The following is a 13,482-nucleotide window of genomic DNA, read 5'->3' as shown; positions in this document are numbered from 1 at the left end:
GTTCAGTATCTGATTTTTATTTTCTACAGACATTTCTCAAGCCTTATTTTGGTGTAAGGGGAGTGTACGTTGTAGTAGAAGACACTTTGCTCCTTTTAAATAACATAAGGAGGGAACAGGATCTAGAGGGGAATAGTGCCTGATCACAAACGGAGCTGGAACCTCAAGGTTTTAATCGGTGCTGCTTTTTAGACTCTCCATATGTTCCACGTGATAATAAAAGAGGCGGATTTATTCCGTTCTCAATTGTCTGGTGGCTAAGATGGCTTTTCCGGCATTCTGGAGCCTGGCCCCTCTCATGGTCCCCTTCTTCATCACGAGGTTTTCCCTCCGGGGGCGTTGCTTAACTGAGTTCCACTAATTAGCATGCGACCTTCCACCAGTGTTTCTCAAGCGTTTTTAAAAATTTGCTTAACACATCTCCATTTTGACTGACACTGCCATTCAGTCCTCAGATTGCAGGATACCATGCACGAGAACAGCAGGGCTTTGGAATCAGGCCTGGCTTCGAGGTCCAGTTACTTCATCTTTGGGCTTCCGTTTTTTCATATATAGAGTAAGGATAATACCTATTTTGTAGGGTTGTAAGGATTATTTTACAATAAACATTTTTAGCACTGACTGGCCCAAGAACTCATCTGACCGACCGTCAGAGCTGTCAGAGGGCCTTATGTCGGAAACGGAGGGCCCAGCACCCATGTGTGTTCTAGACATCATGAAGAAGTAGCTTACGAAAAGGAGAGAAAAAATAGGAAGGTTCTGCGTGCAGATCTCTCACAAGTAAATGACTACGTAGTCACAAATTATCCTGATGAGGAAGAAAAAAAGACATTGAAGAGATCATTGTGGCCACAAGTCAGCTCTCCCATCTCATAATTTAAACAGCATGAGCAGAACTGGGCGTTTGGCTATGTAAATCAAGGAGAAATCTAGTTAAGTGTCAGACACCTCTGAGAATGATGTTAGAAAGGTCTGGAATGAGCTGGGGTTGAACGGAAATAGAAAAGTACACGATTGCTGTGTTCAAAACAAAAAGAACATGGCAGGGATACAGTGCTGGGTCCCAACCCCGGCTACACGCCGGAACCACCTGGGGAGTTTTCATTATTTTAATTTTTTACTTTTTCCTATTGACGCCTGGGTTGCTCACATCAGCTGAACTAAATCCGAACACTCGTGGCTCGGAATGATCTCCTTAATTCTTGCCGATGACCAAAACCAGAACCACTTAAATACCGAGAACACAATACAGTGGAAAGACTGCAGTAAGTGGAGTTGAAGTAGAAATGGACACCGGGCGAGAGGATGGAGACAGGGAAGAAGGGCCCCGGCCGCTTTGGGTTCAAGTCGCCAGAGCCGGACGACAGACGACGCGCTGGGCCGGATTCTAGGAGACCTTGCGCACGCCGAGCAGTACTGCCCCCGCGCCCCTCCGGCCGCATCGCCCTAGACCCCCTCCTCCCTGCGCGCCTTTGCGCATGCTCACCACCACCACCCACTCCCAGACCACGAGGCCAGACCCCCCGCGTCCCAGCCGTGATACCCACGTGGCGCTGGGATGTCCATTTTTCTGTTCCCATTTCCTACCCACCCCCGTGTCCCCCTCCCCAGCCCCAATCGCTCCAAGAAACCCTTCCACTGCGCCCTCTGGAGCTCAGGGTCCAGCAGAAACCTTCCAGACTCCCTCAACCTCTTTTCTGGAAGTTCCTTTCATTTTCTTGCTCTGATCTCTAACCCGCCGCCCCCACCCGCCCGCCGAGGGTCCCTCCCCCGCTGCAATCCTGGAAGCATTACGTTTTCAAAAGCTGTCATTTATTGAGGCTTACTTGGTGACAAGCACGGTGCTATGGTCTTGGCAGAGGACTGTTTTACAGGTGACAGAACAGGCCCGGAGAAGCACAGTTTATTTTTTGAACGTAGACGTTTCCATTTTCCCAGGCAGACACTATGCTTGAAAATATTCTTTGTTGTTTTTTCTTCTGCTGCTTTTTCTTCTGCTCATCGTAGAACATCTCGTAATTATAGGAAAGTTGAGGAAAAAGAAACTAATTCCATCACCTAGAATCAACTGCAGGCGGACCTCGAAGATACTGTGGGTTCGGTTCCAGACCAACACAATAAAGTGAATATCACGGTAAAGTGAGTCACACAAATTTCAGGGTTTCCCAGTGCATATAAGAGTTACGATTACACTACACTGTAGTCTGTTAAGTGTGCAAGAGCATTATGTCTAAAAAAAAAAAATGTACATACCTTAATTAAAAAATATTTTATTGCTTAAAAGTGCTATCCATCATCCAAGCCTTCAGGGAGTCGTAGTAGTAACATCAAGGGTCACTGATCACAGATCATCATAACAAATATAATAATAATGAAAATGTTTGAAATATTGAGAGAATTACCAAAATGTAGCACAGAGGCACGAGGGGAGCCAATGCGGCGCCGACAAAACGGCGCCGACAGACTTGCTTGAGGCAGGGTTGCCACGAACCTTCGATTTGTTTAAAAAAGCGACATCTGCGAAGCGCAATAAAGCAAGGTCTGCCCTGATATCTTGGTGAATTTCTTCCAGTCCTCTTTATTAATATGTATATATTAAAATAAAAACAAAAGTATACTGTACACAGAGTTTATATATTATTTTTCATCTTTAGCATATCATAAGCATATCCCCAGAATATTAAACCTCCTTTGAAAACCTTCATTTACAGCTAATACTCCATTTTATAAGCATGTCACGTATGCATTTAATAAATGTTTAATGTTAAAACGACAGTGGCATAGCACCGCCGCACCCTCACCAGAATGGCTAAGATTAAAAAGGATTGGAAATACCAAGTGTTGACAAGGATGTGAAGCTTTATTCTTTAAAGAAATTTTAAAATGACTTTTGAAAACGCTTTTACACTTAACCACATATTTATTACTAGTTCCAAAATTCTACATTGTGTAGATCTGACCTTCCAGCTGGTACCATTTTCCTCTAGTCCTCTGTCTCTTTCAGAGATCCTTCCTCGCGACAGTTTTTAAAAGTTGGTGCTGTTCTTGTTGGTGTCAACATTTTTTAGTCACGAAGTGGAATCCAAATAATCAGAGTCCCTGGAATATATGATCTGACCAGAGGAGGGAGTTGGGTTTTAAAGCTGATTTTAGGCTCCGCGTGGCCCACTATGTTGAAAGGCTGCCAGAGGGCAAGTCCCATCCGAGCTTCATTATCAGAACAAGATAGCTCTGCACAGAGACAATAACATTGGATCCAGTGTCATCAGGTCACGGTGGAGGCGGTGTCCAGTGCTGGGCTCGACCCTTCATGGTTCATTAACACACCTGAGTGTGTCCGAAGGTGACCAACCAGGGTAACGAAAGACCTAGAAATGACATCATGGGTGAAACACGAGTGAGCTGTTAAACCCCCAAAGAAGAAGAAGGAACAGATAACTGCCTTCACATATTTGAAGGACTGCAGTGTAGAAAAGGCATGATACCTCGTGTGAGTTGCTGCAGTGGTCAGAACAGAACGCGTGGGTAGAAATTGCAAGTAGGCAGATTTTCATTCCGTTTGGCTCCGAACTGTGCAAAAAATGGAAGCAGCTCTTTGTGAGTGGTGAGACTGCCATTACAGGAAGTGTTCAAGCAGAGGCTATCAGAAGGCACAAAGGCCCTGCCGTGTGGGGAGGTTGCAGAGGAGAGTCGTGCATTGGGTGCAGGATGAGTTAGTTCACATAAGCGCCCAAATCTGACTCCATCCCTCCTGAATTACTCTGTTCCTTTCTGCCCTTCTTCCCTGAGTCACTGTTATTCTCCCGCCCACACACACCCCTAGTTCATTTAAGGCACCCACCCCTCCCATCTTCCCTCCAGTGTGTCTTTTCTTACTGGTGACGACGATCTAGGGACCCCTACATAATTACTAAGAATCCCTTACATCCTCAGTTTCTCCAAAGAGCTACCTCCACGTTTTAGCTGAAATTTGACCATCCCTTGGTATATATTTCTGAGCCAAGTTTCCCTAGAGAGTAAAGACTGAGGCAAAGCTAACATGCTAAGGCTTTACTGGTTGTCTCCATCCCAGGACAATAGGAATGAGAAGAAAAAGGAAATTAGGTGGGAAAAGAGGGAAAGATGTTATCAAACTGGCCACAGCTTCCAAACAGAGCACGACCAGCCTCCCCACCCCTTCCGCCTCACTGATCACCATGCCCCCTGCACCTGGACCTTTGGCCTTTGCATGTCCCCGGGCATTGGGGAACTTCTTCTGGATGCTCTTCTGCCCTTTCTTCCCACCCTCATGTCTCCCGTTCTTTACCTACCAAGCAGTTGGTATATGGAAGGCAAAGACACCATCCCACATTTAGGGGTCTATTATTATTTGGGTCACTTCCAAGCTGTGTGATTTCAACTCCGTTTCTCAGATCCCTTACCTATCCAAAGGAAAGAGAATGCCAATCCCGCTTCTAAGAATGATTCAGTGACAAATGAAAAACTATATGAGGAAATGCCTTACACATATTTCATGTATATAAAGACTTGAAGTTACTTGAATGGATAGTAGAGTAACGGTTTTCCACTGCAAAGACATCAAGGACAACATGACATCTAAGGCTCTGGATCTGTGTGAGTTCCTAGGGCTGTTGGAACAAACGACCAGCAACTTGGTGGCTCAAAACAATGCATCTTTATTATCTCACAGCTCAGAAGTCTGAAATGGGTCACACTGGACCAAAATCTAGGTGCTAGTAAGGCTGCATTCCCTTCTGGAGGCTCTGAGGGAGAATCTGTTTTCCTGCCTTTCCCACCGTCTGGGCGCTGCCCACATTCCTTGGCTTGTGGCCTCTTCCTCCATCTTCAGAGACAGGTTGAGTCCTTCCCACATTGCCTCACTCTGGCCTACTTATCTGTTCCGCTTTTAAGGACTTGTGGGATTACATGTGATTACAGATAATATAGAATAATCCCCCTATATGTTAAGGTCAGCTGATTAGCAATCTTAGGTCCATCAACAGCTTTAATTCCTCTTTGCCATGTGATGGAAAGTGGAACTCACGGGTTCCGTGGATTTGGGTGTAGACATTTTGGGGTGGGCGCAGGGGGCTATTATTCTGCCTACCGCCAGACCCAACCGTGCACCCGTGACAATGATGAAAGTAAAAGTAGACTCCAAACCTTCTGGTTGCTTCTCAGAAGATAGCAGGATATTGTAGAAAGAACTTGAATTAGATGCATACCTACTTTGAACACTGGCTCCACGACCACCTAGCCAGGCAGACTTGGGTGACTCCTCCCACTTCCAGAGGAGGAGGAGGAGGAGGTCTACGTCGCCGGCTTGCAGGAGACCAAGTGGTCCAGCGCACCCAGGATGCTCAGCACTTGCCCCGTGCTCCGTGAGGCAGCCCTCTGCCCACAGCCTCCCGAGGTCCAGGGACCTTTTCACAAAGAACTAGCTCCCGAGAGCAGCATTTTTCTCATTGATCTCCCCCATAATCCTCAAACTCGTGTGTTTTATTCACATACGTCTCCCTTAGTACAGCCCACAAATAGTCCCTATGCTTTACGTGTGTTTCCCTCTTTTATCTCCCAACGCACTTGTTTCTTTGAATCATAGCTCCCAAGGATCTGACATCCTCCGAGATCCTACCTCATTATTTCTCACTTGTTTAGTTTTTGATTTTTGTTCTCCTCTTTCCCTACCAGCTTTGAACTCTGATAGGTTTGCATATTAGAACATCTGTGGGCTTCTTACGTTCTCTGATATCAGCGGTCCAGCTGTGTTACCAGAATATGGTGCAGCCCTGGCCCATAAATCCCTTTCCAGAGCGCTGAGGGCGACCTGTGTTCTCAGCGCTAGGTGAACCACTAGGGACGCTGAGTCATCTGCTCTCAAGAAGCCCATTAAGTCTAGCGGAGGAAGAAGACAAGCAGAACTTAGAAGCCAGCAATTGTGATACAACCTAACAAACCTGATGTGTACGCACAAGATGTCATGAGAACACAACGGACAGATTCCCAAACCCAAATAGGGGAATCAGAACTGGCTTTGGGGAGAAATAATGTCCAAGTGGAATCCATAAAAATGAGAAGGATTTGTACATCAGTGTTCATAGCAGCATGATTCACAGTACCCGCAAGGTGGCAATTACCCAAACAGATGAACAGAAAAGCAGAATGTGGTATTGTCACACAATGGAATATTATTCAACTTTAAAAAGGATGGAAATTCTGACACATGCTACAACACGGATGAGCCTTGAAGACACTATTTCTAAGTGAAATAAGAGGCCACAAGAGGACAAATATTGTATGATTCCACTTATACGAAGTACCTTGAATAGGCAAATTCATAGAGATGGAAAGTAGAACAGAAGTGACCAGGGGCTGGGGGAAGGCAGGGATGGGGAGACGGGGACAGAGTTTCAGTTTGGGAAGATGAAGAGAGTTCTGGAGACGGATAGTGGGGATGGCTGCTCAACATCATGAATGTACTTAATGCCCCGACTTGTACGCTTAAGAATGGTTAAAATGGCAAATTCTATGTTATATATATTTTACTACAGTAAAAAAAAAAAAAAAAAAATTTTTTTTCAAAAACATGAGTAGGCCTTACCCAGGAAAAGGAGCCTGGCAGAGCTTCAGAGAAAAAGGGCAGAGGGTGATGCGAGCAGAGCAAACAGAAATGCAAAGGCCCAGAAATGAGAGCGGGCAAACCGGCCAGGAAATTGTGAGTAGCTCGGTGTGGCTGGAGCATGGAGGACTTGACTTTGACAGGGAGGGAATGAGAAGGTTGAGGCTTGAAAAGCGAGCCGGGACCACGACACGAGGAAGCTCAGAAGCCCCGCCCATAACTCCGAAATCTGGACTTTTCCTGCAGGTGGGGCTGCACCACTGAGTGTCATGCACATTCACACACCCCCCCAGAAGGGACTTGGCGATTTCCCTCCAGCCTTTCTACTGTAATAAATCATATAATAAAATAAAATACACTGTTTCTGTATTTTAAAAAATGCTTATTATAAAGAATTCAGAGTCTTAAACATGAAGAGATGAAAAGTGTTTTCACTTTAGTTTTACCCCAAGCCCATCACGCACAAATAAGAACATGATCTGAATATTCTCTGTTCATATTGACAGCAGAGACGGTTCGTGAGCAAAACTCCTTTATAAACTTGGGGTCATATAATAGAAGCTGTTTTGAATTTTAGTTGCATTCAACAAAAGACATTGAAATGAAACTCAAAGAATCACAGTCACATAAAAGTTTCTTCACCACCAGAGGGTTGTTTCCTAAATATCCCTCTAGGATTAAAGAATGAGTGATTATGAAGAAAAAAGAAGGGGTTATTATTTATCTTTAGTATTTTATGTTTCAGTTTCAGACAATACTAATTGATTCCTTTCTCTGAAAGATGAAAGAGGTATTACTTCTTCCATCTGACCCCCTCTGAATTTTGTAAGTTATATGATTATTTTAATACTTTCCATATTTCTAACACATACACTGCTCTCTAATTATGTGGTATCATAATTATTCAGTTTTAACTCTACATTTAAATGGATTCCATATTCACTTACCAGCCTTTCATCAAAGCTTCCCTACTCCTGATGGTTTTTAAATCATGAGTCATCTATCGGTGGGTAAGTTTTTGTTGTAAAATATATTTTTAAGAAGATTCACGGCACTGCCTAAAGATGTCTGCCTGTTACCTTTACGTTTGAATGGCACCTTGATGGGGTGGAATGATCTTAGGCTGCACGTTCTTTCAGAACTTGGTAGACATCACTCCGATGTTCTCAGGCTCTGACTGTTGTGAACAATTCTGAGGCCAGTCTAATTTGTCTCTTTTGTAGTTGATTTGTGTTTTTCTGGATGCCTGGAGATTTCTTTGTTTAAGCCTCCAGTTCAACAGCTTCTCCAGGCTATGCCTTGGCAAAGAGCTTTCAGTGTCAAAATCTCCAAGAATGTGGAACGTGCTTTTAACCTGCAGATTCAGTTCTGCCTGGGAAATTTTTCATATGTATCTCTGAGGACATCTTCTGGTCCTCTTGTCAATCCTCTGCTTCAGGGACACCAATTGTGCTTCTATTGGATTCTCACCATTCACGGGCCGGATCTGTTATCTTCTCTGCTTTAACACTGGTGTCTTTTCCGTGTGCAGTCACTCAGATGAACTCCATCTTTCTTCTGATGTCAGCACTTTGATTCTCAGCTGGGTCCAGTCCTTTGCTTTTTAAAACATTTATACTTTGGTTCTCTAAGTATGATGTTCTGGAGTTTGTGGAAATAGGTGGTGGGGGAGGGGGGTGGAAGGAAAAGAAAGAAAACTCAGCTGCGGAGTGTGCAGGCTCTGTTGGAGAAGCTTCTCCTGCTCTCTGCCGATGTGTCACTGAGCGTCTGGAGCTGGTGTCACCCCCGCCCGGCTGAGGGTGTTGTTCATTCCCACCCGGGGCGACCCTCAGGGTTGGATTATTCTCCCAACTCAGGCACCGTCCTAGACCCTCACTTCTGCCAGAGAATCAGCTCTATTTTTCACTTTCTCCCATTCCTCCACCCCTCCGTCTCTCCCCCCACCCACTCTTTGTAAAGTGCTTTTCTAGTTGCCGGTCACAAAGAGGGAAAAATAGCAAAATCTGTTGTCTCATTGTTTTAAATAGTTATTTAATCACCTGCCTTTTGATGATCATTTACTATCTTGACTTGTCTTTCTCGCTCACCTGAGGTTCATTCATTGGGCATCTACTGTAAGCCATGCATTGGGTGACAAGTGAGACAAGTTCAAGGACAAGTGAGACAGTCTCTGCTCACAGAGTTTGTGTTTCATTTTGTTACCTGTCTCATCAGTCACTGAATAGTCTCAATTTACTGTTAGTTATTATTTTCTTCCTCTCTGCTCCTGCTGTCCCTGCTCCAGGCCTTCATTATCTCTGAGATTATTAGCAGATCACAGCAACCGTCTCCTACATCTTCTTTTTTACCTAAGACTTCCTGGTGACAAATCTAGTTGGAATAATGTTTTTAGATAAATCTTTCCAAAATCACTTTTTTCATGACGCTCCTGGGGCCGAGAACTTATCAGTGACTCCTCACTTCTGACCACAAAAATCCAAGCTCCCTGGCACAGGTCTCCTTCCTGCGGCTCCAGGCTCTCCACCTGCAGCGAATCCCGGGGACTGGCTTGTTCAACACTCATTCCAAACCCTTTTGCATCAGCTGCACAAGTGAAAGCTAAGATCCATTTTCCTGACTCTCTTGCAGCTCGAGTTCCAGTTTTCATTTAAGTTCCTCCTCTCGGAGGCAACCCTGGGAGATTCTGATTCACAACTGGGGTATGTGGGAAGAGGAGCCAGGCACAAAGCATCCGTCTTGCTGGTACAAATGGCACAGGGGCCGTGTGTTCTGGTTTGGAAGCAGTGACTTCCAGTTTGCAGGCAGCATCTTAATGTGGCAGCTCTCTGATCGTGACGGAGGCCTCAGCCCTCCCGGCAGCCCAGTTCTTCCGTGTGGGGAAGGGGTTCACTCTTGGAGGCTCAGCTTAGAGCCTGTTTGTCTATCTGTTCCATTCTCTAGGTGATATATATACCATTAAGTCCTTTCTGCTTTAACTAGCTGGGAGGGACCCTGGTTTCTGCAGTCCTTCGCTCTGACCAACACACTACCCAGCTTTACTTCTCACTTTCCCCCCCAAACCTATCAGCCTGGTGCCCTCACTGGCCCCGGGAAGATACCCTTCATGTCTGTCCTTCATGCACTTACCCCTTCACCCCTCCTCTCGCTTTCCTCTGCGATGTAACTGTCTCCCTGGGTCCTCTAATTCCAGATCCAGAGCACATCTGTCTCCCCTGGGGCTTCTCTGACCCCGTGTCCCCACTGGTCCTCTTCATGGGACAGAGAAGCCCAGCCCCGAGGGTCAGAGTAGGCTTAGGGCCTCAGCTCTCCCATCCAACGGCAATCCCGGATGGACTTGTCCTCAGTTTCCTTTGCCATAAAATGTGGAGGTTGGACCACGTGATCACCACCTTGTCCTCCAATTCGAAAGTTATCAAGACTCTAAAACTCAAAGAAAAGCTACTTCCCAAGCCAAGAGAGCCAAGCTGCTCTCAAAAACATTTGAGTTCAAATCCTGTGGCCTCTTTGCTTCCTGACACCTTTCCCCCAAGGTTGGCCATGCACGTGTGGACTGTTTATTTTAACTGCTGGAAAGAAATCCCTGCAGCTGGTCCTGACAGGCAACGTTCACCAGCCGCACGGGAGCAATGCTCTTGGCTGCGGTTGACCTCTCCACGGCGGGCCCGCAGCTCCTGTCAAATCTGGACGAAGATTACCAAAGAGAAGGGTCTACCTGGCTGAAGCCGTGCTGTGGGAAGAGAGCAGCCGTGTGGCAGGCATTTTCGCTCAGTGAGAGTGTCAGCAGTTTCCTGGTGGCCTGTGGAATACTGGTGGTGACTCTCCTGACTCTGGAACTTCTAACAGATACAAAGCTTCAGAAAAGAAAAGAAAAAAGAAGAAATCCCTGCAGCTGGCAGGGCCAGGCCCTGAGGGATGGGGAGCAGAATTCTTTTTCAAGAAGGCGAGTCCCCCTTAGAGCGTGGGCCCTGTTTCATGGACAAAGTACACAGCTTGCCTATGTTCCGTTACCCAACCTGTCTGCCGAGGCCTCAGGCTGCAGCGCAGGCCCGATGGGTGAGGGTCCATGACAGGGTCTCAGTACACGTTCCCGTGAAGGCTGACGACCGGGCCCCGAGAACAGAGCGGTCCCCACGCTGGGCCACATCGCAGGCTCCGGAGTCAGCGCCAGGGGGTGTCTGCTCATTGAGCCTGGGGAGATGGACCAGGCAGAACCCTTAGGCCAGGGTGACATCACACATGGCCCTTCTTCAGTTAAACAGGCCGCTCTGGCTCCCAGGTCCTGTCCCAGGCAGGTCTGCAGCCATCCCAGGGCATGGGAAGGCTGGAGACCCTCAGCTGCTTTACGCCCATTTGTCCCAGCTGTTCTCAGTGTGCCCTGCATCCAAGGGCTACATCCCATTGAACCATCCGCAGGGAGCCTTCCTGGAGCTCAACTGTGCTCTCACTTTTAATCAAGGGTGGATGTCAAAAATGGCCAGTTGGAAACTACTTCTGCCTGTTTCTTTGTATGTGCCTTACACATGCACCCCAGAGGCCATAGGTGCTACTTTAAAAAAGAAACAAAGCACAGAAGCAGATTGTCTTTGGGTCGGGAATGACTCCAGACTTACCCTATTTCCATCTTCTTGACCTCTTCAAGCACTGGTTCCATCTTTTGTACACACACACACACACCCTTGGGCCCAGCCTCACGGGGCTTGGAGACCCAGCACTGGCCTGTTCCTTCTGACTCTGGCCTGGCATCTCCTTGGTGTCCAGGTGTCCAGGCCCTGCTTCTAGTAAATGCCACTCACCTCACAACATTGCCCACAGCTGAACCCACACCAGCAAGGCCCCGCTTTCCAAGGGGGAGATTAGACAGTTCCTGAATGGTGGAAGGCCTTAGACATCATTACACTGACCCCATAATGACAAAAGATCTTCTTCTTTTTTTTTTTTAACATCTTTATTGGAGTAGAATTGCTTTACAATGGTGTGTTAGTTTCTGCAGTATAACAAAGTGAATCAGCTATACGTATACATATATTCCCCCATATCCCCTCCCTCTTGCATCTCCCTCCCACCCTCCCTATCCCACCCCGCTAGGTGGTCACAAAGCACTGAGCTGATCTCCCTGTGCTATGCGGCTGCTTCCCACTAGCTATCTATTTTACATTTGGCAGTGTATATATGTCCATGCCACTCTCTCACTTCATCCCGGCTTACCCTTCCCCCTCCTCATGTCCTCAAGTCCATCCTCTACATCTGAGTCTTTATTCCTGTCCTGCCCCTAGGTTCTTCAGAACCTTTTTTTTTTTTTTTTTGACAAAAGATCTTTGTAGCAAATTTCTCAAAAAGTTTCTTCATCTTGATGAATTGCTTTGACCTATTTATCGGACGAGAGCTCGGCAACATGTTCCTTCGTTGTCTGAAAACTCTTAGCTCTGTTTTACACCTACTCATAGCCCTTTATAACCCTTAGCCTCCTTTTCTGTTTACTGTCTACACAGCTGCCCAGCCTTGACATAGCCTCTGTTGGTAACGTGGAAAAACACAAGCCCAAGAGTCAGACAGATGTGCTTTTAATCCCAGCCCCCATAAACCAGTCTAATGGGTGTGGGCACATCGTTTAACTCCTCTGACATCCATTGCTCCAGGTGAAATAGAGGTACAATCCCCGGTGTCCCAGTGGCTTGATCAGTGTTGAGATTTAATGAGTTAATATCTGCCCAGAACTCACACATGTAAGTGCTCAAAAGATGTGAACCCCCTTTCCTTTTCCTTTTTTTTTTTTTAACCGACCCATCCCAGCTGTTTTTTTGCTTCTGGGTGCATTGGGAAGCAAGGCATCCATACTGAACAAATAAATAAGCATGAAGATTGCAGCTTTGTGGATCCTGGCCCCTAGCTGCTAGGACACCTGAATTTTAAGCAACAGGACACTCAGAACCTAGCACTTGACAGGAGAGGGTATGTGCATGAGCTGCCAATGCAAATTGGTTCTCTCAGTTCCCCAAAACTGCTGTGGGGATCCCCAAAACCAGCTCCCAAGTAAGAAATGTAGCTGTAGCTGTAAATAGTCGAGAATGGTCTCCAAGATCGTAAACAAATGTGAAAGCCAGAAACACAACATCACTGTACAATTTGTGCCTGGCCCAGGGACAGCTGCTGAGCTGGTTAAAATATGTGCCTGCAAATAAGTTTGTGCTGGTGAGCTTGGGTCGTAAAGCTCTTCTCATGTGAGCCCTTATTTTGGGTGTGCGTTACTCTAGGCAAATGACAGCCTCAGCAGCACTCAAAGAATATTTGATTCGTCGGAGAGAGACTGAGGCACCCTGTGCAGTGCAAGAAACAGGCCTCCTGCCCGTCACTTACGAGCCCGTGCAGCCTTGTCAGGAGGAGAGAGAGCACAAAAGGGACAAGAAACCAAAGAGAATCAAATCAACAAGTATTTATAGGAAGGGGCCCCACATGGCCCAGCGATGCCTATTGCCTGGGTACACTTTTTTTTCTTTTCTTCTTTTTTAAAAAATGTTATTGAAGTATAGTTGATTTACATTGCTGTGTTAACTTATGCTGTACTGGGTACACTGGTTTTTTTTTTGGCGTGGCATGCAGGATCCTAGTTCCGGGGCCAGGGATTGAACCCATGCCCTAGGCAGTGAAAGCTCCGAGTCCTAACCACTGGACCGCCAGGGAATTCCCCTGGGTACACTTTTAATAAGGCTCCTTTTCACTGTGTTTACTGATACTTTATCAGCTTCCTAGAGCTGCCATAACATAGTACCCCGAACTGGGTGCCTTAAACACAGAGATTACCTCACGGTTCTGGAGGCTAGAAGTCCAAGTTCAAGCCATCAGCGGGGTTGGCTGGAGGGAGAATC

General features: G+C 46.4%; 1 long non-coding RNA gene across 2 annotated transcripts in view; it reads right to left on the bottom strand.

Moving 5' to 3' along the window:
• Positions 1–2,308: 2,308 nt before the first annotated feature.
• The window catches only part of LOC137752265 (uncharacterized), an 85,084-nt gene continuing 73,910 nt past the window's right edge, over positions 2,309–13,482 (bottom strand). Inside the window, exons 5-6 of one of the 2 annotated variants that reach the window (XR_011071121.1) lie at positions 3,486–3,570; positions 2,309–3,368 (exon numbers count right to left, since the gene is read on the bottom strand). This is a non-coding gene — a long non-coding RNA (uncharacterized lncRNA). The remainder of the gene's footprint in view (positions 3,369–3,485; positions 3,571–13,482) is intronic. The other variant, XR_011071119.1, reaches the window with a different exon arrangement.

Source organism: Eschrichtius robustus, chromosome 18, assembly GCF_028021215.1.
Source record: "Eschrichtius robustus isolate mEscRob2 chromosome 18, mEscRob2.pri, whole genome shotgun sequence".
NCBI classification, from domain to species: Eukaryota; Metazoa; Chordata; class Mammalia; order Artiodactyla; family Eschrichtiidae; genus Eschrichtius; species Eschrichtius robustus.
Note: the sequence above shows the minus strand (reverse complement) of the source record. Positions and strands in the feature narration are given on the sequence as shown.